At 39.2% G+C, this 26,213-nt stretch overlaps 1 protein-coding gene and 2 pseudogenes across 3 annotated transcripts in view; 1 reads left to right on the top strand and 2 right to left on the bottom strand.

Annotated features, from left to right (window-relative positions):
* The window catches only part of LOC311600663 (PRAME family member 12-like), a 300,082-nt gene that overhangs the window by 148,373 nt on the left and 125,496 nt on the right, over positions 1-26,213 (bottom strand). The gene's annotated exons all lie outside the window — the stretch shown is intronic.
* LOC311599064 (leptin receptor-like) lies at positions 2,059-7,491 on the top strand (annotated as a pseudogene). The gene is made up of 3 exons: positions 2,059-2,175; positions 6,060-6,655; positions 7,484-7,491. The product of its transcript is annotated as a leptin receptor-like (transcript).
* Positions 7,512-26,207, bottom strand: LOC311599063 (leptin receptor-like; annotated as a pseudogene). The gene is made up of 3 exons: positions 26,022-26,207; positions 8,238-8,834; positions 7,512-7,518 (listed from the first exon to the last, which is right to left on the bottom strand). The product of its transcript is annotated as a leptin receptor-like (transcript).

Genomic DNA, 26,213 nt, shown 5'->3' with positions numbered 1-26,213 from the left:
ACCTTCCATTTTCCAGTACAATTGTAGGACTGTTACAAAGTATGACTTTATCTTCGCTGCCAAGGGCAGGGTCAGAACCTTCTGTTCTAGTTTCATGCCTCAGTCTTGGAGAGATACCAATTATAGGAGTTTTGTTTTAAAATTCTTGTGTAGCTTGCTTTTATTATCTCAGAATCTCCCTCAAATGTCTTGCAGTCCTTTGCTTTCCACTCCTGTAGGATGAAGCAGAAAGGCAGGGGTTGTGGGATTGCTACCCCTTGCACAGAGCTAGTGTCCTAGACACCCAGACTCAGATAAGGCAGTGTTTTGCTGCTATGCTCTTCCTCCCTCTAGAGGTTTGAGAACAAACTGGTCGCTTTGGAAACACAGACCAGTTCTTATGCAAAGGCCTTTTGCCAGCCATTTCTATCCCTTCTGTGTTCAGCAGGACTGACTAGCTCTCTCTGCAATGGCTACCCGTGGCAACCACGGTCTGGTCTTCAAGCTCTCCTTGCGCATTTTCTCTGATGTGTATTCTCTGATTGTTATCCCTTTTAAAAATCGAATTTGAGATATTCGTTGTATATTTTCTTTCTCAGGTCATGTGTATTTCATTTATTCTCATGCTGGCATGCTAGCAGTCTCCAGAGATGAGAACAGCAACGCCATCCATACTGCTCTCTGGAATCAGAATCCTCTCTGTGCCCAAGAGTCAGATTCTTAGAGATTGAATCCTTGATGTAGGAAAATATGTTAAGTATAAGTTCAAAACCCTGGCTTTTTCTGTCATACCAGTTTCAAAGCTTAAAAATGTCAACCTTCTTCAATTTATTTTGTATTTTTGGCTATTATTTTTTCTGCTAAATCCAAAAGTAGTTTATACCTGTTTCATCTTGACTTTAACTTTTCCACACCATCTCATTTAAAAATTTTCAAATAAATGTTCTTACTAAAAACAAAAACATTTTGTGATAAATAAAACACCACACAGCAAAATTAATCAGACTGCAAATCTATACAATTAAATGAACAATTAAATTAATAGAAACCAGGCTGGTGTCCAAAGCTCCATAAGGAGACTATCAAGGCTGGTGGATCTGGAACCAAGGGTGGGAGGGCGGGCTGCACAAACTGATGCACCAACCAAGGACATTGCTAGCAGAGAACCTAGATGCCCTGTTCAGTTATAGCTGATGGACAGCTCATTCTCCATATGGGGAAGAGGAGGGAAGATGTGGGGACTACCTCTGAAATGGACTCTGGTGCCTGTGATTTGATCTCTGTCCCTTGGTGGGAGGTCCTGTGGGAACACGGAGAAATGGGATACAGACTACCCAGATGAGACCTGATAGGCTGTGTTCAGATAGTGAGGGAGGAGGACCCCACCAGTCAGAGGTCTGGGGAGGGGAATAAGGCAGAAGAGGCAGGAAGGGTGGGAACAGGAAGATAAGAGCAAGGGGATTATAATTGAGATGTAATGTAAATAAGTTATAAAAATTAATACAATACAGTTAGAACTGGCATTTGGAATGGAAGCTGTGAAGTTTCACTTTAAGTTATTTGTTTTACAGTATTTCAAGTGTTCTTTCCTTTCCTTTCCTTCTTTCCTATCTCTCCTTTCTGCTTTTCTCTTCTCCCTCCTCCTTTAGTTCCCATTCCTTTGTGTACCACACCTTCATCCGCAACTCTGTTCCTTCATGTACATTCACTATCTTTGTACAACAGTGAACTAAACAACTCACTTTTTGAAGGCTAAATCTAAAACTAAGGGTCCAGGGGAACTTTTCCTTGGAACCTAGAGGGTTCATAGACTTTCAATGTGCTATAGGGCTCTAGACAGACAGTCTAACAATGGCACATCTGGGTCACAAGCATCTGGAAACAGCTAGATTCTTCTTGGAAATGGATAGAAGAACAGGCTAAGTCTTGGTCAGAGTTTTATTTAGAGACAGCCCATCTCTGTCAGTCATAGCACTGGCCTAGCAGTGTGTGACTCGCTTTCTTTTATTTTCTTCTTCCTTCATAGTGCCAGGTAATAAGGGGCCTGGAGAGACTATGAACTAGTCAGGTTAGGTCTACATGAGTGGTCGTTCTGCTTCAATAGCCGGCTACATTAGTGGTCAGGCCAAGGACGATGAAGGTCACTCTTCCACTTCTGTTCTTGCTTTGGAAATGTTTTTTACCTTCCACTGTATTGTAAAAGAGCTGAGTCAGGGTCTTTGCTTTGTTCTAGTTATCAATATAATCTTAACCTAATCATTTTGCAGGCATCAATCCATAGTCCAAGAAATGGAAGAGACTTGGATCAGAAAATTTATTGAGAAATGGATGTTTTAGAGTTCATGATAATGTCTCTGGGATTCCACTTTTGACCATTACATCACTATTTTTTCTTAAAAATCAGCATTGAAACTGGGCAGTGGTGATGTATGCCTTCAATCCCAGCACTTGGGAAGCAGGATAGGCAGATCTCTGAGTTCCAGGCTAGCATAGTCTACAGAGTGCATTCCAGGCCAGCCAGAGCTACAGAGAGACCCTGACTCAAAAAATAAATAAATAAATAAATAAATAAATAAATAAATAAATCATCATCATCATCATCATCATCATCATCATTATCATCATCCAAGGTCTTTGTAGCACTTTTGAGTATAGTCTACTTTCTTTTATTATGTTTTTCTCTTCACTCAACCCTTAGTCTCTTGTACCCCTCAAACTCTTCAGTATTACTGTTGATTTTATTCCCTTCTAATTCATATTTATTTAACCCCTGTTACTTTACCTACTCTGCTATTGATACTGTAGTTTTCCCTGATGCAGAGAGCAGTCTGTCCTTAGGGTATCTATGGCATCCTGAAAGAGAGTGAGCAATGTCCTTCTGGACACTGGCTCCCATCTCTTCTAAGTGCATCACTGCAGTATAACACAAGAACCTAAAGCCTGTGATCACGCAAAGACAAGGGGTTGGAAATCTTTTATCTTTGGCTTTCTGAACAACCTCTTTATTTTGCTTTCTTATATTGTTCTATTTTATTTAAACAGAGAACGGACATTCTTTGAAGGCTCTCATGACCACTACAGATGAACCCAATCTGCCAACTTCCCAACAGTCCATAGAGTATTAGAAGATGTTTACATTTTGAAGGAGGGAAGCAAACCTAAACTATTGTTTGAATTACTAAGAAGTAACATTTGATGAGTTTAGTAGAGAAGCGTACATTTGTAGCCACGATGTAGGTTTGATGTAGTTCAGTTGGGCCATAAGCTTGATTTTCAGGGCGTCTAAAGTTTAAAATTAATATTCATGGTCTCTGCTTTCTATTTTTTATTTTTAATGTCATAAAATGTTAATGGTGGTAGGCTGGAGAGATGGCTCAGAGATTAAGAGCACTGACTGCTTTTCCAGAGCTCCTGAGTTCAATTCCCAGCAACCACATTGTGGCTCATAATCATCTATAATGAGATCTGGTGCCCTCTTCTGGTGGGCAGGTGTGCATGCAGGCACAGCACTGTATACATAAATAAATAAATAAATAAATAAATAAATAAATAAATAAATGAAATGTTTTTAAAGATGCTATAAAATGTTAATGGTGTAACTATTGCTGTCAGAACCTATTTTCTTGCATATCACCAAATATGGTAGATAACGCTGTAACTAAGTGAATTCTAATAGGCAATTTCTGACACACAATTTTGCAAAAACTCCACATACCAATTGCAGGGAAGGTATTCAGTTTTTGCTTCTATGTGTGAAAAGTTCCACATTAGATTTCTGTATAGACACATGAATTGATGAATTTGAGCATTCTCTTGCATGTATCAAACTTGAAACAATCTAGGAGTTTCAGTTTTCTATGGTCTTGAAAATGGCTTAAGTTCTGACTTTGATTTTAGTTTAAAGAAGGCCAGCAGTTGTAGTTTGTGCTGATTACAGAGCAGTGGGTGCTATGCTTTATATCAGAATAACCCATGCACCCAGGTCAGGTTGCTCAGAGCAGAAAAGAGTGCCAGCCTCCATAAGCCTAGTTTATTTACACTGAGTTAGCCAAGACTTCTGGCAGACAGGGAAATGTGCAGAGAAGGAGAACTTTCTGGAGTTTTATAAATAGATCCCAGTGAGGACAGGGTTTTTTTCCCTGAAACACAGATCACCAACCATGTGTGTGGGATGTTAATATCGTGTGGGCTTTATTGCTTACACTCAAACTAAGGCAAACTGATGGACACAAATAATTTCAAATTTAAGGTCTGTGGGTCACTTAGATGTGATTGGTAATTCTATTTGGATCTTAAAAATTGTTAAATTAAGACACTACAAAGGCTGTGTCCCCATTTTCTTCTTCATTTCCTTTAACAGACATCAGTATAATAGAATGCCTAACTGTGAATTTATGAAGGTTCTTTTTCAATTCTTCTATCAATATAGTGAAATAAATTTTGAACAATTAAAAATTTTAGAAGTTTTCAGACCAATGATATGGAACAGTTCAGTAATATGGGGTTAAAAATTTGAAAATAAGAAATTTCATAAGAATGCTTTTTTATATGGCCCTAGCCTGTTCTACAATTAATTACTCAGTAGGAAGCTTTAAGGACCAGGAGTATTGGAGACAGATAATTTGGGAACATGTATGAGGATGACCACATGCTGTGTGTTGTTTCTGTTTTTCCATATTGATAGAAAGAAGATAATGAAATGAGTAGATCAGATGCTGAGCTCACATAAATTTTAGAACAACTCAGGTATATAAGTAGTAAAAGCATGTAGGAAACAATACAATGTTTGAAGAAAATCACAAATGTGTAGCTTCTGTCAGAAACAGTGGAAGTGGATCAGTTCTCTCAGCATGTATCATTTAGTTACAGTATTTTTATCATTCAGTATTTTAAACCTTACATATGTCTATGCTATTATTCTATTTAGAGTTCAGTATATTTATTCCTTTATGGTTTTAATCACTAATATATTTCAGTTTACAGTTTGCAACTACTGTATTTTTAGATGAGATACACTTGTTATCGTAAAGAACGTTTGAGTACATCATTATCTCAGCCCATAACTCAGAATTCATTTTATTAGTTTAAAAACTGTAACACTTAAAAGCTAAATCATGTGTATGATCTATGAACTGAACACATCTTCTGTTTAGTCGTGTTAACTATTCGGTGTCATGTATCTGCAGTATTTTTTATTTTACAAATTGATGCGCTTACATTGTTTGTACTCAGCCTTTTTGCACACAGATTTTTTGATTTGTAGCTTCTTGGCAGAATTTCATTGTGATGTAACCCTTGCTCTTATATATATATAACACACCATGTTGCACATTTGTCTTGCGTGTTTTGTCTTCATTCCATGTGTTCCGTAGGGTGTATCTTTACTTGAAGTTATGTAAAAGAATAAGTGTTTCCAAGTCTGTTGATGTCTCTCTCACCATCATTATCTTCAGCAAGTTGGTACCATCACTTGGTATTTTCAGATAGCTTCCAGCAGGTTCTCCCTGTGACCAAACGCAGGTATGTTGTGTCAAGTCAGCCACTGTCACTCCACCTTTGCACCTTATCCTGTGGTATAAAGTAGTTGTTAACATTTTCTTTGAAAAACTCGTTTTGCTTGTTCTGTTGCATTCCAACCCTTTTTAAATGTTTGGAGATTAAAGTTTTGTTATGTAGAAACATAATTTACTGTAAAATAGAGTGACTTTTCTGAAGCACGTATTTTCCAGTCACAGTAACCAAGTTCCACCGAGAGCTAAGAATGTGCAGGCGTGGCTCACTTACTTGTGTAGCCTATGGCCATGATTGAGTATCAAATTCATTTTTACTCATAAAGAGAGCTCTGTGTGTTTATGTTCATAGCATTTGAAGAACTCAAGCCTCAGATTTTCTTGTATGGTTTTGAAAAACTGAGACTGACTCTCCTTTCTGATTTTTGAGATTTTAAAGTTTCAGCCCTAATTGTGTCCTTTGTGGTTGACTGATAGACCTTGGTTTTAACCTTATATGCTTGACTTTCCACAAGTATGACAGAATGAATTTGTAACTTACTGAGCATTAAAATGTGTCTTTTCTTGTAGCCTGAAACATTTGAGCATCTTTTTACCAAGCATGCAGAATCAGTGATATTTGGTCCTCTTCTTCTGGAGCCTGAACCCATTTCAGAATAAAGCAGTGTCAATACAGCTTGGAAAAATAAAGATGAGATGATACCAGCAACTATGGTCTCCCTTCTTTTGACCACTCCAGACCCTGAAATGGATTCTGTTTGTCTTGGTGACCAGTGTAACAGTGCTAACTTCTCTGGGTCTCAGAGCACCCAGGTGACCTGTGAGGATCAGTGCCAGAGACAACCCTCGGTTAAATATGCAACACTGGCCAGCGACTCCAAGCCAGTTGAAACTGATGATGAGCAAGGGCTGATACATAGTTCTGTCAGCAAGGGTACCTCCAGCAAACACTCCCCACTGAGAGCATCTTTCTCTGGCAGCACCTGAGAGATAGAGGCCCAAGCATTTTCCTATTATCACATCAGCAACCCAGCATGATTTCCCCACAACTTTCATTCTCAGGGTGGATGTGCTTTTGGAACTGGAGGGAAAATATCCCGAAGAAAATCATAGTGAAAAGTCTGTTTATTATCTAGGGGTCACGTCAGTCAAAAAAAGAGAGGATGGTATGTTTTCTGCTGCTGCTGCTGCTGCTGCTGCTGCCTCTGCTGCTGTTGCTCCAATCTGAGAAAATCCGCGCTCCTCCCGTGTGCAGGGTCATGCAGGTCCTCCGCACCCTGGTCCCTCTGAACCGCGGAGCACTACTGCTGCCGTGGTGTGGGGACCTTGGTGTTCCTGGCTCAGAAATCTGTTCGATTCCCTGAATTCTTCACTGGAGGTTCCAAACATGGTCCATACTGCTCTCCGTTATCTTGGATCCCCTGCCCACTTTTTCTTCTTAAAGATTAAGTGTGTCTGATTTTATGTTGAGGTCTTTAATCTACTTGGACATTAGTATAATACAGGCTGGTAAATATGGATTTATTTGCATTTCTTACAACTGGACAGCCAGTTGGACCAGCACCATTTGTTGAATGGTGTATTTTATCCATTGTATGGTTTTGGTTTCTTTGCCAAAAACCAAATGACCATAGGCATGTGGATTTATTTCTGGGTCATTGATTGGATTCCATTGGTAAACTGGCCTATTTCTATGCCAGTACCATGCCATTTTTATTACTGTTCCTCTATAGTATAACTTGAGATCAGGGGTAGAGATTTCTCCAGAAGATCTTTTATTGTACAGGATTGTTTTATCTATCCTGGGTTTTTTGTTTTTCCATATGAAGTTGAGAATTGATCTTTCTAGTTATGTAAAACATTGTGTTGGTGCTCTGATAGAGATTGCCTTGAATGTGTAGATTGATTGCTTTTGGTAGGATGGCCATTTTTACTATGTTAATTCTTTCAATCCAAGAGCATTTTCTGATACCTTTTTCAGTTTCCTTCTGCAGAAAGGTGAAGTTTTTTCATATTAATCTTTCACTTGCTTGGTTAGAGTTACACCAAGATGCTTTATATTATTTGAGGTCATTGTGAAGGGTGTGGTTTCCCTAATTTCTTTCTCAGCCCATTTGTCATTAGTATACTGGAGGCATACTGACTTTTTTGAGTTTATTTTGTATCCTGCCACTTTGCTGAAGTTATTTACGAGCTGTAGGAGTTCCTTGGTAGAATTTTGGGTCGCTGATGTTATATTAACATATCATCTGCAAATAGTGAAACTTTAACTTCCTCCTTTCCTATTCATATCCCCTTGATCTCCTTTAGCTGTCTTACTGCTCTAGTTAGGACTTCAAGTATTATATTGAAGAGAAATGAAGAGAGTGGACAGCGTTGTTGTGTCCCTGATTTAAGTGGAATTGATTTAAATTTCTCTCCATTTAGCTTGGTGTTGGCTATAGGCTTGTTGTTCATTGCCTTTACTATGTTTAGGAATGTGGAGCCTTGTATTCCTGATCTCTCTAAGACTTTTAATCTAAAAGGATGTTGAATTTGTCAGTGAAATTTTCAGCACCCAAGAGATGATCGTTTGGTTTTTTTCCCCTTCAGTTTGTTTCTATGGTTGATTACATTGATGGATTTCCATGTTTGAACCACCTCTTGCAGGGTGCGGAGGACCTGCATGACCCTGCACACGGGAGGAGCGCGGATTTTCTCAGATCGGAGCAACAGCAGCAGAGGCAGCAGCAACAGCAGAAAACATACCATCCTCTCTTTTTTTTGACTGACGTGACCCCTAGATAATAAACAGACTTTTCACTATGATTTTCTTCGGGATATTGTTACTGCAGTTACAAAAGCTCATCCACCCTGAGAATGAAAGTTGTGGGGAAATCATGCTGGGTTGCTGATGTGATAATAGGAAAAATGCTTGGGCCTCTATCTCTCAGGAGCTGCCAGAGAAAGATGCTCTCAGTGGGGAGTGTTTGCTGGAGGTACCCTTGCTGACAGAACTATGTATCAGCCCTTGCTCATCATCAGTTTCAACTGGCTTGGAGTTGCTGACCAGTGTTGCATATTTAACCGAGGGTTGTCTCTGACACTCATCCTCACAGGTTACCTGGGTACTCTGAGACCCAGAGAAGTTAGCACTGTTACACTGGTCACCAAGACAAACAGAATCCATTTCAGGGTCTGGAGTGGTCAAAAGAAGGGAGACCATAGTTGCTGGTACCATCTCATCTTTATTTTTCCAAGCTGTATCGACACTGATTTTTCTGAAATGGGTTCAGGCTCCAGAAGAAGAGGACCAAATATCACTGATTCTGCATGCTTGGTAAAAAGATGCTCAAATGTTTCAGGCTACAAGAAAAGACACATTTTAATGCTCAGTAAGTTACAAATTCATTCTGTCATACTTGTGGAAAGTCAAGCATATAAGGTTAAAACCAAGGTCTATCAGTCAACCACAAAGGACACAATTAGGGCTGAAACTTTAAAATCTCAAAAATCAGAAAGGAGAGTCAGTCTCAGTTTTTCAAAATCATACAAGAAAATCTGGGGCTTGAGTTCTTCAAATGCTATGAACATAAACACACAGAGCTCTCTTCATGAGTAAAAATGAATTTGATACTCAATCATGGCCATAGGCTACACAAGTAAGTGAGCCACGCCTGCACATTCTTAGCTCTCGGTGGAACTTGGTTACTGTGACTGGAAAATACGTGCTTCTGAAAAGTCACTCTATTTTACAGTAAATTATGTTTCTACATAACAAAACTTTAATCTCCAAGCATTAAAAAAGGGTTGGAATGCAACAGAACAAGCAAAACAAGTTTCTCAAAGAAAGTGTTAACAACTACTTTATACCACAGGATAAGGTGCAAAGGTGGAATGACAGTGGCTGACTTGACACAACATACCTGCGTTTGGTCACAGGGAGAACCTGCTGGAAGCTATCTGAAAATACCAAGTGATGGTACCAACTTGCTGAAGATAATGATGGTGAGAGAGACATCAACAGACTTGGAAACACTTATTCTTTTACATAACTTCAAGTAAAGATACACCCTACGGAACACATGGAATGAAGACAAAACACGCAAGACAAATGTGCAACATGGTGTGTTTTTATATATATATATAAGAGCAAGGGTTACATCACAATGAAATTCTGCCAAGAAGCTACAAATCAAAAAATCTGTGTGCAAAAAGGCTGAGTACAAACAATGTAAACGCACCAAATTGTAAAATAAAAAATACTGCAGATACATCACACCGAATAGTTAACACGACTAAACAAAAGATGTGTTCAGTTTATAGATCATACATGTGATTTAGCTTTTAAGTGTTACAGTTTTTAAGCTAATAAAACGAATTCTGAGTTATGGCCTGAGATAATGATGTATTCAAATGTTCTTTATGATAACAGGTGTATCTCATCTAAAAATACAGCAGTTGCAAACTCTAAACTGAAATATATTAGTGATTAAAACCATAAAGGAATAAATATACTGAACTCTAAATAGAATAATAGCATAGACATATGTAAGGTTTAAAATACTGAATGATATAAATACTGTAACTAAATGATATATGGTGAGAGAAATGATCCACTTCCACTGTTTCTGACAGAAGCTGCACATTTGTGATTTCCTTCAAACATTGTATTGTTTCCTACATGCTTTTACTACTTATATACTTGAGTTGTTCTAAAATTTATGTGAGCTCAGCATCTGATCTACTCATTTCATTATCTTCTTTCTATCAATATGGAAAAACAGAAACAACACACAGCATGTGGTCATGCTCATACGTGTTCCCCAAATTATCTGTCTCCAATACTCCTGGTCCTTAAAGCTTCCTACTGAGTAATTAATTGTAGAACAGGCTAGGGCCATATAAAAAAGCATTCTTATGAAATTTCTTATTTTCAAATTTTTAACCCCATATTACCGAACTGTTCTATATCATTGGTCTGAAAACTTCTAAAATTTTTAATTGTTCAAAATTTATTTCATTCTATTGATAGAAGTATTGAAAAAGAACCTTCATAAATTCACAGTTAGGCATCCTATTATACTGATGTCTGATAATAGGAAATGAAGAAGAAAATGCGGGCACAGCCTTTGTAGTGTCTTAATTTAACAATTTTTAAGATCCAAATAGAATTACCAATCATATCTAAGTGACCCACAGACCTTAAATTTGAAATTATTTGTGTCCATCAGTTTGCCTTAGTTTGAGTGTAAGCATTAAAGCCCACACTATATTAACATCCCACACACATGGTTGGTGATCTGTGTTTCAGGCAGAAAGACCATGTCCTCACTGGAATCTATTTATAAAACTCCAGAAAGTTCCCTTTCTCTGCACATTTCCCTGTCTGCTAGAAATGTTGGCTAACTCAGTGTAAATAAACTAGGCTTATGGAGGCTGGCACTCTTTTCTGCTCTGAGCAACCTGACCTGGGTGCATGGGTTATTCTGTTATAAAACATAGCACCCACTGCTCTGTAATCAGCACAAACTACAACTGCTGGCCTTCTTTAAACTGAAATCAAAGTCAGAACTTAAGCCATTTTCAAGACCATAGAAAACTGAAACTCGTAGATTGTTCCAAGTTTGATACATGCAAGAGAATGCTCAAATTCATCAATTCATGTGTCTATACAGAAATCTAATGTGGAACTTTTCACACATAGAAGCAAAAACTGAATACCTTCCCTGCAATTGGTATGTGGAGTTTTTGCAAAATTGTGTGTCAGAAATTGCCTATTAGAATTCACTTAGTTAAAGCGTTATCGTCCATATTTGGTGATATGCAAGAAAATAGGTTCTGACAGCAATAGTTACACCATTAACATTTTTATAGCATCTTTAAAAACATTTTATTTATTTATTTATTTATTTATTTATGTATACAGTGCTGTGCCTGCATGCACACCTGCCCACCAGAAGAGGGCACCAGATCTCATTATAGATGATTATGAGCCACAATGTGGTTGCTGGGAATTGAACTCAGGAGCTCTGGAAAAGCAGTCAGTGCTCTTAATCTCTGAGCCATCTCTCCAGCCTACCACCATTAACATTTTATGACATTAAAAATAAAAAATAGAAAGCAGAGACCATGAATATTAATTTTAAACTTTAGACGCCCTGAAAATCAAGCTTATGGCCCAACTGAACTACATCAAACCTACATCGTGGCTACAAATGTACGCTTCTCTACTAAACTCATCAAATGTTACTTCTTAGTAATTCAAACAATAGTTTAGGTTTGCTTCCCTCCTTCAAAATGTAAACATCTTCTAATACTCTATGGACTGTTGGGAAGTTGGCAGATTGGGTTCATCTGTAGTGGTCATGAGAGCCTTCAAAGAATGTCCGTTCTCTGTTTAAATAAAATAGAACAATATAAGAAAGCAAAATAAAGAGGTTGTTCAGAAAGCCAAAGATAAAAGATTTCCAACCCCTTGTCTTTGCATGATCACAGGCTTTAGGTTCTTGTGTTATACTGCAGTGATGCACTTAGAAGAGATGGGAGCCAGTGTCCAGACGGACATTGCTCACTCTCTTTCTGGATGCCATAGATACCCTAAGGACAGACTGATCTCTCCAGCAGGGAAACTACAGTATCAATAGCAGAGTAGGTAAAGTAACAGGGGTTAAATAAATATGAATTAAAAGGGGATAAATCAAGAGTAATACTGAAGAGTTTGAGGGGTACAAGAGACTAAGGGTTGAGTGAAGAAAAAAACATAATAAAAGAAAAAAGACTTTATTCAAAAGTGCCACAATGACCATGGATGATGATTTTATTATTATTATTATTATTATTATTATTATTATTATTATTATTATTATTATTATTAGAGTTAGGGTCTCTCTGTAGCTGTGGCAGGCCTGGAATGCTACCTGGAACTCAGAGATCTGCCTATCCTGCTTCCCAAGTGCTGGGATTGAAGGCATACATCATCACTGCCCAGTTTGGATGCTGATTTTTAAGAAAAAATAGTGATGTAATGGTCAAAAGTGGAATCCCAGAGACATTATCATGAACTCTAAAACATCCATTTCTCAATAAATTTTCTGATCCAAGTCTCTTCCATTTCTTGGACTATGGATTGATGCCTGCAAAATGATTAGGTTAAGATTATATTGATAACTAGAACAAAGCAAAGACCCTGACTCAGCTCTTTTTACAATACAGTGGAAGGTAAAAAACATTTCCAAAGCAAGAACAGAAGTGGAAGAGTGACCTTCATCGTCCTTGGCCTGACCATTAAGGTAGCCGGCCATTGAAGCAGAATGACCACTCATGTAGACTTAACCTGACTAGTTCATAGTCTCTCCGGGCCCCTTATTACCTGGCACTATGAAGGAAGAAGAAAATAAAAGAAAGCGAGTCACACACTGCTAGGCCAGTGCTATGACTGACAGAGATGGGCTGTCTCTAAATAAAACTCTGACCAAGACTTAGCCTGTTCTTCTATCCATTTCCAAGAAGAATCTAGCTGTTTCCAGATGCTTGTGACCCAGATGTGCCATTGTTAGACTGTCTGTCTAGAGCCCTATAGCACATTGAAAGTCTATGAACCCTCTAGGTTCCAAGGAAAAGTTCCCCTGGACTCTTAGTTTTAGATTTAGCCTTCAAAAAGTGAGTTGTTTAGTTCATTGTTGCACAAAGATAATGGATGTACACGAAGGAATAGATTTGCAAATGAAGGTGTGGTACACAAAGGAATGGGGCCTGGAAGAGGAGGGAGAAGAGAAAAGCAGAAAGGAGAGATAGGAAAGAAGGAAAGGAAAGGAAAGAACACTTGAAATACTGTAAAACGAATAACTTAAAATGAAACTTCACAGCTTCCATTGCAATTGCCAGTTCTAACTGTATTGTATTAATTTTTATAACTTATTTACATTACATCTCAATTATAATCCCCCTGCTCTTATCTTCCTGTTCCCACCCTTCCTGCCTCTTCTGCCTTATTCCCCTCCCCAGACCTCTGACTGGTGGAATCCTCCTCCCTCACTATCTGAACACAGCCTATCAGGTCTCATCTGGGTAGTCTGCATCCCATTTCTCTGTGTTCCCACAGGACCTCCCACCAAGGGACAGAGATCAAATCACAGACACCAGAGTCCACTTCAGAGGTAGTCCCCACATCTCCCCTCCTCTTCCCCATATGGAGAATGAGCTGTCTATCAGCTATAACTGAACAGGGCATCTAGGTTCTCTGCTAGCAATGTCCTTGGTTGGTGCATCAGTTTGTGCAGCCTGCCCCCCCCCACCCTTGGTTCCAGATCCACCAGCCTTGATAGTCTCCTTATGGAGCTTTGGACACCAGCCTGGTTTTGTATTAATTTAATTGTTCATTTAATTGTATAGATTTGCAGTCTGATTAATTTTGGTGTGTGGTGTTTTATTTATCACAAAGTGTTTTTGTTTTTAATAAGAACATTTATTTGAAAATTTTTAAATGAGATGGTGTGGAAAAGTTAAAGTCAAGATGAAACAGGTATAAACTACTTTTGGATTTAGTAGAAAAAATAATAGCCAAAAATACAAAATAAATTGAGGAAGGTTGACGTCTTTTATGCTATGAAACTGGTATGACAGAAAAAGCCAGGGTTTTGAACTTATACTTAACATATTTTCCTACATCAAGGATTCAATCTCTAAGAATCTGACTCTTGGGCACACAGAGAATTCTGATTCCAGAGAGCAGAATGGATGCCCTTGCTGTTCTCATCTCTGGAGACTGCTAGCATGCCAGCATAAGAATAAATGAAATACACATGACCTGAGAAAGAAAATATACAACAAATGTCTGAAATTCGATTTTTAAAAAGGGATAACAATCAGAGGAATACACCTCAGAGAAAATGTGCAAGGAGAGCTTGAAGACCAGACCGTGGTTGCCATGGGTAGCCACTGCAGAGAGAGCTAGTCAGTCCTGCTGAACACAGAAGGGATAGAAATGGCTGGCAAAAGGCCTTTGCATAAGAACTGGTCTGTGTTTCCAAAGCAACCGGTTTGTTCTCAAACCTCTGGAGGGAGGAAGAGCATAGCAGCAAAACACTGCCATCTCAGAGTGTGGGTGCCTAAGACACTAGCTCTGCGCAAGGGGTAGCAATCCCACCACCCTTGCCTTTCTGCTTCATCCTACATGAGTGGAAAGCAAAGGACTGCAAGACATTTGGGGGAGATTCTGAGATAATAAAAGCAAGCTACACAAGAATTTTAAAACAAAACTCCTATAATTGGTATCTCTCCAAGACTGAGGCATGAAACTAGAACAGAAGGTTCTGACCCTGCCCTTGGCAGCAAAGATAAAGTCATGCTTTGTAACAATCCTACAATTGTACTGGAAAATGGAAGGTAACAATGCCTCAGAATTTAAGAAAAACTCCAGTTATGCAAGAGGGTCTTAGAGCCAACAAATATAGAGATGGCAAAAAGAAAAAGACACAAGGAAAGAAATGATCAAAGAAATAATGGAGTGTCTTAACGCTGACAAGAGAGAGAATGGAGACTCTTTACTCAAGTCAAATGGAAAAACCCACATTAATCAACAAATGTCAGAATATCAAAACTAGAATGTTTCTCAAAAGGGAAAGCTACAAAAAACTAGCAAGGAGGGAACGTGTGAGTAGCCATCTTACTCTGCAGAAGTAACATCAGCTTCCAAATAGTAAGGTAAGAAAGGATGCTGAGTCCTATTGGCAAGAAATCCATATTCCACAGAGTACGCGGAAGGACAGATGGAAAGAAGGGGAGAGTGTGGTGGTTTATATGAAAATAGCCCCCACAGGCCCATAGGGAGGGCACTATTAGGAGGCGAGGCCTTGTTGGAGGAAGTCTGTCACTGGGGCTGGGCTTTGAGGTTTCGAATGCTCAAGCTAGGCCCAGTGTCACTTCCACTTCCTGCTGCCTGAGTGTCTGGAAGAAGAACTTTCAGCTGCGTCTCCAGCACCATGTCTTCCTGCATGCTGCCATGCTTCCCACCATGACAATAGACTAAAGGTCTGAACTGTAAGCCAGCCCCAATTAAATGCTTTTTTTTTTACAAGAGCTGCATGATCATGGTGTCTCTTCAGAGCAGCAAAAACCCAACTAAGACAATCCACATCGAGAGTGGTTTGCCACACAAGCAGGCTATCTAACCAAGGATGAGGAGGAAAAGAAACCTGAGAAATGGCTCTGGCTGAAAGCCAGTGCCTGAATAATAACCTACAGCCATTCTACTGATGTCTAGTGTAGATGGGGGTGAGATGACAAGGGGATTTCTGCAGCAAATTCTCCAAAGAAGACAAGACATGGCCCGTATAAAACAATGTATATACACTAAACACAACCAGTTAGGATGGCAGACAGACTATAGATAGTAGGTAGGTACATAGGTAGATAAGAAATTTTAGCAACAGAAACAAAGGGATAAGCCATAAAAGGGGAAAATGAAGCCAATTAAAATTTGTTTTCATTGAATTGGCCAAATGGAAGGCTTCTCATTCAAACAAACAAACAAAACTTATTTGACACTGGAATCAACAAGAAATGTAGCAATCAGGGCTGGAGAGATGCCTCCATGGTTAAGAGCACTGACTGCTCTTCCAGAGGTCATGAGTTCAATTCCCAGCAACCACATGGTGGCGCACAACCATCTATACTGTGATATGTTGCCCTCTTCTGGCATGCAGGTGTACATACCGACAACACTGTATACATAATAATAAATAAATCTTTTTTAAAAAGAGAGATGTAGCAATCATATTATAATACATAGCTCCTCATGGAACAAAAGTTACATTAAAAATAACATAAATGTGGTTTCTTTCTTTTCTGGTTTAAAACAGTTAACCCATATACAAAATAAGGTACAGTGTAGTGACAATTTATAAAGATTAAAAAACGAAGGAAAAAAATGAAGAAAAGACATTATATCTTTATGTATAATATATATACATATATTAGTTAAAAGAGTTTCTTTATGAAAAAAAAGATGAAGTTTTTCTAAAGTTGCAGAGAACTGGAAAAATTACAGACCAGTGAGCAGATGATTAAATCCCCAATGCCTGTGAATCTGTGGCAGCAGCCACATGCAGTTCTAGGAGCAGACAGCATGTAGGGACATAGAAGTGACACATCAAAAAGATTAAAAGCAAACAGTTGAAAGTATTGTTATTTGTGGGTAGAGTGAAGCAAGAGCTACACACTTATATTTTTTCAAATCCTTAAGAAAGCAAATGGAAATGCCAAGGCATGCACCAGAACAAACATTGGCAGTTGTGCTTCCTGACAGCAGTGGTGGAGTACTGCTCAGAAAACAGAAAGCTGGCAAATGATGAGCTCTCCCGCAGGGTGGGAAGGATGGGGGTCATTAGGCTGTGTTCACAGGATGGAGAAACCACTGGGTGTCTGGGTGCCTGGTCAAAGCCCTGTCAACCCTGAGACAGCTCAGCAGAGTCTGAAATAACAAAGGTAGTATGCCAACTTTGAGGGACGCTCAAAGTATTTCTGCTCATCAGAGACACACCTGAGTGCATGTAGGAAAGTCCAAAAGCACAAAGCAGATTATAACAAACACACACACACACACACACACACACACACACACACACACACACACACACACACATTCCTGCTCAGAAAAAATGATCCAGAGATGAAGAGGAAAGGGCAGTGAGGAAGACAAACTGTCTCTGTACTTCCTATTATGAGAAATGAAACAAATATAGAAACTTTAAAGATATAACATTATAGTTTTTGTTTGTATTTTTTAAAGAAATATTTATTATTATTGTGTACACACTGGCCAGAAGAGGGCACCAGATCTCACTATAGATGGTTGTGAGCCACTGTTTGGTTGCTGGGACTGGAACTCAGGACCTTTGGAAGAGCCTGCTGTTCTCTTAACCTAGGAGCCATGTCTCCAGCCTTGTTTGTTTGATAGTTAGTTAGTAAGTAAGTAAGTTAGTTAGTTAGTTAGTTAGTTAGTTAGTTAGTTAGTTAGTTAGTTAGTTAGCTTTAAGACACCATGATAGTACACAGGGATTATTCCTTCCATGCTGAGGGCTGAGCTCACAGCTTGCACATGCTAGACAAGTGTTCTACCATGAAACATGACCCCTCAGATCCTTTATTCTACTTTGGTGTTGTCTTTACCATATGAAATTTTAAACAGAGAAGGAAGTATTGCATACAAAAGGGTCATGGGAGAAATATCATTAACGACATGGTACCACTGTACTGCTTATTACCAGGCTCAACGTGTAATTTAAAATTTTTCTTGAGAGCAAGTATATGAGTGCGGGAGTTAGAGGGAAACCTCGGGCATCCTTTCTTGATGAACTGTGTGAAGATGATTAGAAGGATTAGGAGAAGCTGCCTTTTTGAACTAGGTGTAACCTTTTGAAGGAAGTCTATGACCTTCCTTAAAAAAATCAATAAATGAGGGTATTTTGGCCCTTGTCCTAAGAGTCTGATGGGGGCTAGGAAGTTTTAGGTTAATGGCACTGGCGGAGAAGATTTCAGGACTACCTGGGATTGACTGGTCAAGTGGCTATTAGTGATCACTCTTTTGCAGTTCTACAACAAAAAACAAGCAAGTGAGGGAAAAGACACTGAAAATGGGCAGTTTGAGGAGAAAAAGAGCAACCAGGTTAGAGCCAAGCCCTGTGCTCAAGGAGATAAGATGTATAAAGGAACTATTTTATTTAGTTTGATGCTAAATAAAAGATATATCTCTTTTTTGCCCTTTTTGTTTGTTGGTTGGTTGGTATTTTTGTTTTTCAAGACAGGGTTTCTCTGGGTAGCCTTGGCTGTGCTGGATTCGCTTTGTAGACCAGGCTGACCTAGTAATCTCAGGGCAAGATCCTACCCAGCTAAGCTTAAGTAAAAAAGGTATCCATTAACAACTGAAATATTCTGCAAATATAATACAAGAAGGGGCCAAACTTGGAGCCCCACAAGCAGAAGTTGGCAGCCTCAGCTTTAGCAGCAAGGATATAGGAAAGGAGTTACAGAATCTTCCTCCCAGATGAAGAAAAGCACTGAGACCAGGCATATGACAGGGCAGTCCTCTGCATGGAGGCCCAGAGAGGCCATTGTGTGAAGCTGTGAAGGTGAAGCCTGGACTGTATCAGAGAACAGGGGATGTTGGAGATGCCAGAGTCACTGGAGACCTGCCAAGGAGAGCAGCAGACGTGGTGTGGAGCCACGCCAACAGAGAGAGAGTGTGGTAGTGAATGAACCTAAAAGGAGTTGGCGATCTGAAGAGCCCTTTGATGTCAGACATGGAGATACAGAGTTTGGAACCTGCCCTGCTGGGTTTCAGTCTTAGCTTGGTCCAATGTTTCCTCACTTTACTCCCTTTCCTCTCTTTCTGAATGTCATTATGTATTCTGTGCCATTGAGTGTTGGAAATATGTAGTCTGCTTTTTGATTTTGATTTTCCAGAGGGTCTTTGACATAAAGTGGAGATTAAGAAAGACTATGGGGTTTTTTGAAGTTGGACTGAATGAATGCATTTTTATTATGATACAGCTACGAGCTTATGGGGACTAGGGATTAGCTTGAGTGAAAATTACATCCATAGGCTCATATATTTGTATTCTCAGTTCATGAATGGCCTGAGAAGGATCAGGTGGTATGAAATCGTTAGTGTGGCCTTGTTAGAGAACGTACGTCATTGGAGGTGAGCTTTGAGGTTTCAAATGCACACACCAGGCCCAGTCCCCACCTCTCTCTCTCTCTCTCTCTCTCTCTCTCTCTCTCTCTCTCTCTCTCTCTCTGTCCGTGTTTCTCTCTGTCTCTGTCTCTCTGTCTCTGTTTCTCTCTCTCTCTCTCTCTCTCTCTCTCTCTCTCTCTCTGTTTCTCTCTCTCTCTCTCTCTCTCTCTCTCTCTCTCTCTCTCTCTCTCTCTCTCTCTCTCTCTCTCTCTTCTCTCTCTCTTGCTGTCCCCAACCTGTTGTCTTTAGGTCAGAATATACAGCTCTCAGCTGCATCTCCAGCACCATGCTCAGTGTGACACCACATTTCTCAGCATGATTACAATGGACTAACTTTCTGTAACTGTAGGCATGCTTTCTTTTTGGGTGGCTGTTCAGGCAGCAAACTGTCTCTGTCATTTTTTTTTCTTTTTCTTCTTATTTTGGAGGCTACTCACCTGCACTTCCGGTTCACTCAAGAAATTAAGTTCCATTCCTTCTCAAGTCTCTGATGGGGTTGAAGACCAAATAGTTTAGTCTTACAGTTAGCCTTAGCTGTTTAGGAGTTAAGATGTTTTTAGGACTAGATACAGGTTTTGGGTTGACAGAGATGAGATGTGATAGATATTGTCATTCAAACTTTTAGACTCACCAAGATAGGAAAGATGTTTTTCACAAGGATGCCAAATGCAATTAGCCAAAACACCATGAATGTAACATCTATATGATCCCTGAATGTTCTGTAGTTCTTCTTGCTGTATGTAATTTTTCTACTTACCTGTAATAATATAAATGTATATGCCAAGAAAATAGAATAAAATTTTAAATTTTAAAAAAGAGTGTCTCTTATAATGTCTCTTCACAGCAAAAAAACAGTGACCAAGGCAGTGTAGCTTTTGGTTTATTATAAACCAAAGGAAAGGAAAATGGTAAAAAATGGAGAGAATTAATTTTAGGGATACTTTAGAGATGAGATTAGATATCTAGGACTTACAAGTATAGATGTAAAAAGTAGTGTTCTTTCAAATCAGGATTTGAAGAGCAAATTAAAGAAAAATTTTGCATTAAATATATATATATATATATTTAAGTATTTAAATATTAAAATACGATTTAGAAACAATTTGAATTGTTTCAATTTTGCAGTGTCTTTTTAGTTTTGAATTAGATATATATTTTTTGCCTTGTTTGTTTGTTTGTTTAATGTTTTGTTTTTCAAGACAGGGTTTCTCTGGGTAGCCTTGGCTGTCCTGGACTCACGTTGTAGTCCATGCTGGCCTAGAACTCACAGAGATCCACATGCCTCTGCCTCTGCAAGTGCTGGGATTACAGGTGTGCTCCACCGTGCCTGGATGGATATATCATATTTTCTTTATTCATTTATCATTTGAAGGCCATTTTGATTTCTTCAACTTCTGATTTATTGAAAATTCTTTAATGAATGTTACAATAGATTGCTGAGACCTGATTTAAGCTGGGAAGAACTGACAGACTCTTTAAAAGGCCTATACTGTTTTTACATCTCCATGAGCATTCTGAAAGCCTCAGTGTCCCTGCTGTGTGGTGCTTCTGTGCTTCCTGTGATGGGCATCCCACAAGGTATGGAGGGCACCCTGTGGCCTTGCATTCCCCTGATCACTAAAGATGCTGACCCCATGTTCACTTGTAAATACAAAGGTAATTTTGTCTTTCCCATATATTGCCCTTAGAAAATAGTCAGATCCTATACTTACAGTTTTTCATTGTACAAAAATATGTGTGACATACAACTGACCATCTTTTCTGTCTTAGAGTTTGTGATTTAGTATTAACCACATTAGAGGACAGAATGTTAATATGAAATGGATCGCAAGTATATCACTTTCTCAAAGGGACCTGTGTTTGAATCCAAGATTTTATAAATATTTGTTGAGTATGTGCTCTGCCCTGACCACTACTAACCCACCTTCCAGCCTATTTGTGATTTTTAGTTCATTTTTTGTTGTTTGTTTTGTTTTGTTTTTTGAGAAAGGATATCTCTGTGTAGCTCTGGCTGTCCTGGAACTTGCTCTGTAGACCAGCTGGCCACAAACTCAGTAAGATTCACTTGCCTCTGCCTCCTGAGTGCTGGGAATAAAGGCATGTGCCACCACCTGGCGTATTGATTTATTCTTAAGACTGTATCTTTGTTACACCCAAGAAATACATAAAAACTGTGACAACATATACTGGAAATGAGAAAGTAAAGAGTATTTGCAAAGGAAATAAGGACTCTACCACAAATGAGAATATTTACAACCCACTTTTTTTTAAATCTACTCTTGAGGGACTGAAGATGGCTATGCAACTAACAGGGCTTTCTCATCCAGAGGACCTGAATGTGTTTCCCAGAACTCATGTCAGGCAGCTCACAACTGTCAGTTCCTGCTCTGGAGCCTATGGGGACCTTCCCTGGGCATCTGTGGGTACCTGCGTGCATGCGTGCATGCGCGCGCGCACACACACACACACACACACACACACACACACACACACACACACAAATATATATATATATTAAATCATTTAAGAATTACCAGACTGAAAATTTAGAGTGATATTTCAATGTACTTAAAATATCTTCCAGGTACCTCGCTGAATAGTGCCACACACTTAGCTCCAATGAGGGAACAGCGGTGGGCGGCAGTGACACAGCCAGCTAAGCCAGAGTCTGAAGGCATTTGCTGATTCACCTCTCATCTCTGCCAGGCATTCTCTGGAAGGGAGGAAACATTTATCTGGTACAGGTTCAAACTATATTTGCTGAGGTCAGTCTGGTTGTTTCTGTCTTTCATGAAAATTAGATTCCTTTTTCACAGTAGCATGAAGGTAAAAATGCCAACTGTGCCATGCCTCAGGGAGAGAGAGTTTCAGCTTCCTTTTAAGAGGCAGGATGAGGACGGCCCTGAATTGATCTGTGTGCACATAGTGATGTTTTCGGGTTCTTATGTAGATGGGCATTTAGTTATTTTTATTTTGAAAAATAGAAACTGATGTTTAAGCTGTAAATGTGTCTAGTCTGCTCTATTTCCTGTTTGAAAATGCAGTGGCAGTTGACCATGCCAGGTGTCTACACATGCATCCCAGAGCCAGGTGAGGGCTAGTCATCAGCCAGGTGAGGACTAGTCATCAGCCATGTGAGGACTAGTCATCAGCAGGTGAGGACTACTCATCAGCCAGGTCTGGCTGAAATATCAATTTCACTTTCTTCCCTCTCTCTCCCTTTCTACTTTTATCTTTCTCCTCCCCACCTCCCCTGCCTTTCCTTGTTTGTTGAAACAGTGTTCCTATATAACCCATGCTGGTCACAAAATCACTACCTAGTCCTGGCTGGCCGGGAACTCACAATAATCCCCTTTTTTCAGCCTTCCAAAACCTGATACATATCCCAGGTGTGCACCTCAGGTGTGCACCACCACACCCAGGGCATATGTTACTCTCTTACCTGTGCCCACTCATACCCATCCATACTCTAAGTCAGGATCCCACATCCTAACCCTCAGCACACTTGCTTAAGGCTGTGATGTTATGTCTAATGATGAACTGATCAGTGTTTACCTTCTCCACCAGATGACAAATCCCTGGGGCATACACAGTTCTTCTTATCAATATAACCCTCAGGTATAGCAAAGTGATTGGTGGGAGACAGGTTTTCAGTACTATTATTAATTAATAAAAGGACTACATGAGTGAATATGTAAGTGAAAAATGAACAATCATTACAGAAGCAAAACCAAAACAAACAGCAAGTTCTTACTCTTTCAAGTTAGCCCTAGTCACTCTTCTCAGCCTGACTCTTATTTCTTAAACAGAAAGGATATCTTAAAAATCTGTTCACCTACAGTTTAGCAGCAATCTCTCATTATCTATAGATACTCACTCTATGCCCACTGAACAAACACAGAAATGACACATATGTGAAAATGTTCTCATGTAATTCCTAGTGGAAGAGAAAAGAATAATATTTTGTTAGTTGAAAAAAATCGGGAACACTACTGAAATAAAAGAAGTCCAGGGTTAGAGGGTGACAGAGCCCAGCTGAGCCATCAGAGGCTAGCATTAGGAAAAGCAAAGAATCCACAGAACAGATGATTGAATGCAAAGCTGCACAGCTGCCCCTTTGAAAACAGGGTGTTGTTCCATCTGATCAAAGACTCTGATTCAATCAGTTGAGCTGTTTGTGGTGTGCACAAGAGTGTGTGCTTGTTTATTCATGGACAAGCTGCAAAGCAGTGTTCTGCTGACTGCAAGTCATATGCCACTTGAACATTGGGAGAGTGGTTTAGTGAGTTGCAAACAGCATTTAAAACAAATGGAAGAGAGTTTTAAAAGCATTCTGTTTTCTCTCTTCTCTTTCCAGCAAGATGTTTCCCACAAGTTTTGTTTCATTTTTTATATTTATATATCTTTGTCAGGCTAGAAGATGAAACGTGCTTCTCCCAAAGGGCCGTGCCAACATATGGAATAGTTGCTATCGGGATAAGCTCCAAATGGGGAAGCTAATCCTTCTTCTAAAATGATGTACCTAACAAGTATAAGCTTTGTTTGTTTGTTTTGTTTTATTGTTTGATTCTGCTTTTGGTGACAGAAGACCCCAGGGTTAACACAAAGACAGCAATAGCCTACAATGCATAAATATGTACAGCTGTAACATAAAACAATAACTGAGGCTTAAGACCTCTAAATGCCACAAGGGTCACTTTCTTTCACCTACAAATCAGCTTCACTGTGAGTTTTATTATTCTGTGTCCTGAAGGAAGATTATAGCGTCTAAAAATATCATTGTATTTGTAATTGTGGATATTAAATAGTTATACTTAATTGATTTAGTGATATTTAATTGATTCTAAGCCTTTTGAGAAAAGACAGCTCATTTATACTGACAGAAAAAAGTCAGCTATCTATTCGTCATCTGTAATGTTACTTTCTGTTGTGGTATTTATTTTTCATGTATTGTGAGAAGGAAGAAAGATGTGCTGTCACCTCCCATGGGATAAGGCGCAGAACTTTGTCTCCTCTGATGAAATGCCTACAGCCAGCTATTGTTAAGGACAAGTGAGGACCAGACCTGCTAAAAATGAGTTGAGCAAAATAAAGCCTTTTAAAGATATTTAAACATCTAGAAGTCATATGTTACCTAAAGTGCAGCCTTAGATATTCTGGGTTAAAATACTTAAAAAGTGATCTTTTGGAAATTAAGTCCATGTGCCCAGGAACTATTCTTGGGGTTTGGAACATCTTCCCCAAACAACTTTTTCATTCTGCAAAGGAGAACTACAGCACTGTGGTTACAGAAATGTTCAGACTGAAGAAACATTGACAGTTCACATACAGAATCAGGTCCACTGGCTCAGCTCAGTAGGGCCACATCCATGTTTACATTTGATTCCATAAAGTGTTCACTAAATGTCCATGAAGAACAACTTAACAATCAACCTCCTCTTACTGAAAGTTGTATGCTTCAGTAACTAACTCTCTTGCATAGGTTTTCTTTAGAAAACATTTTAAATGGCCATCACATGGGATATGAGAAACAAACCCACTTGACATGGTTCCACCACCCACCCATGCCCACCCATTCAACTACAGCACCAGCTCAGATTGTAATGCCTTCCCTCCTTCATGATCTCACTAAAGGTTCCGGTCCAGACTGAAGAGCTCCAAAAGCCACTGTTACCAAACCTAAGAACACAATGTGAGGGATTTCCTGTTGTGAGTCAGTTGATTCCTGAATGCATATACAGAATTGTTGTTGTTGTTATTGTCTTTTGATTTTTGAGACAAGATTGCTTTATGTATCCTTGGATGTCTTATAGACCAGGCTGGCCTTAAACTCACAAAGACGCACCTGCTTCTGCCTCCTAAGCTTTGGAATTAAAATTGTGCACAACCACCACCCAGTTACAGGGGGAAAAATGTAAAGCCGAATTCTGCTTTTACATGTACCTTGTCATATCAAGATGAAAGTCATTTCCTGAAAACAACCTTTTCTTTTGTGTCATGTTAATTGCATATAAAACACATACAAGAGCATTTTTAATGCAATTATATTTGTAAATATTATGAGTTGGGCTTTATATCATAACTGACTTTGAATACACTTAAGTTATACTGTTTATGGCAGAGGCCTTTAACCAAGTGCAGTATCTCTGGTGTGATATTAGCAGGGTTCCAAGCAGTAGGACACAAGAGGAAATAATTATCGGTATGATCACGTACAGCCCTGCATCATTCCGCTGCTGTCCTTATCCCCTGAAAGAGAGACATGAGTCAAATGACCAGCCACTTACAGAGGCCATTCTGTAAAATCACATGCAGAACATGCATTCTAATATGACCATGTTTATATTACTTTCAAAACACACAGAAACATACACATAAGCTAATGTCACTATATCTATATTACCTTCAAACACAGAGAAACTTTAAAAAGAAGAAAGTAGGAACTGCAAAGATGATGGCTCAGGGGCTCAGAGCATCGGCTGTGGTTCACTTCCCAACACCCACATGGCAGCTCACAACCATCTGTAACTCCAGGTCCAGGATACTTGGCTCTGGCTCTGATCTTTGGGGGTATCAGGAATGCATTTGGTGCACAGATGTGTTTAGGCAAGCAGTCATATATGTAAAAACTAAAATAAGTATTTTTAACAGAGAAATAAAAATACATTGTGTCCACATTAATAGTTGTTTTGACTAATATTATACTTGAAATCTAGCCAAACATTGATTTAGGATTAGGTAGTTGTGAGACCTCTCCATCTAATCATTTTTAACTTTATTAGTCAGACCGCCAGTTAAAGGTGCCATGATGAACTCACTTTCTGCTCCTGTGGACCCTGTTGACAGCATCTGCCAATCTTCATCTTTTCAGATGCAGACACACTGGTGTCCTTGCTGCTTAAGGCCTCACGGTGTGACAAATGGCACCATATCTTGCAATATTTTTCCTTTCCATACTCAAAGCTTTGATCAAGCACAAAAGCCCACAGAATGACCACTTCCATCCTTTC

The sequence above is a fragment of the Acomys minous genome (genome assembly GCF_964271855.1).
Source record: "Acomys minous genome assembly, chromosome: 6".
Lineage (NCBI taxonomy): Eukaryota > Metazoa > Chordata > Mammalia > Rodentia > Muridae > Acomys > Acomys minous.
This window is presented reverse-complemented; position numbering and strand designations above follow the sequence as displayed.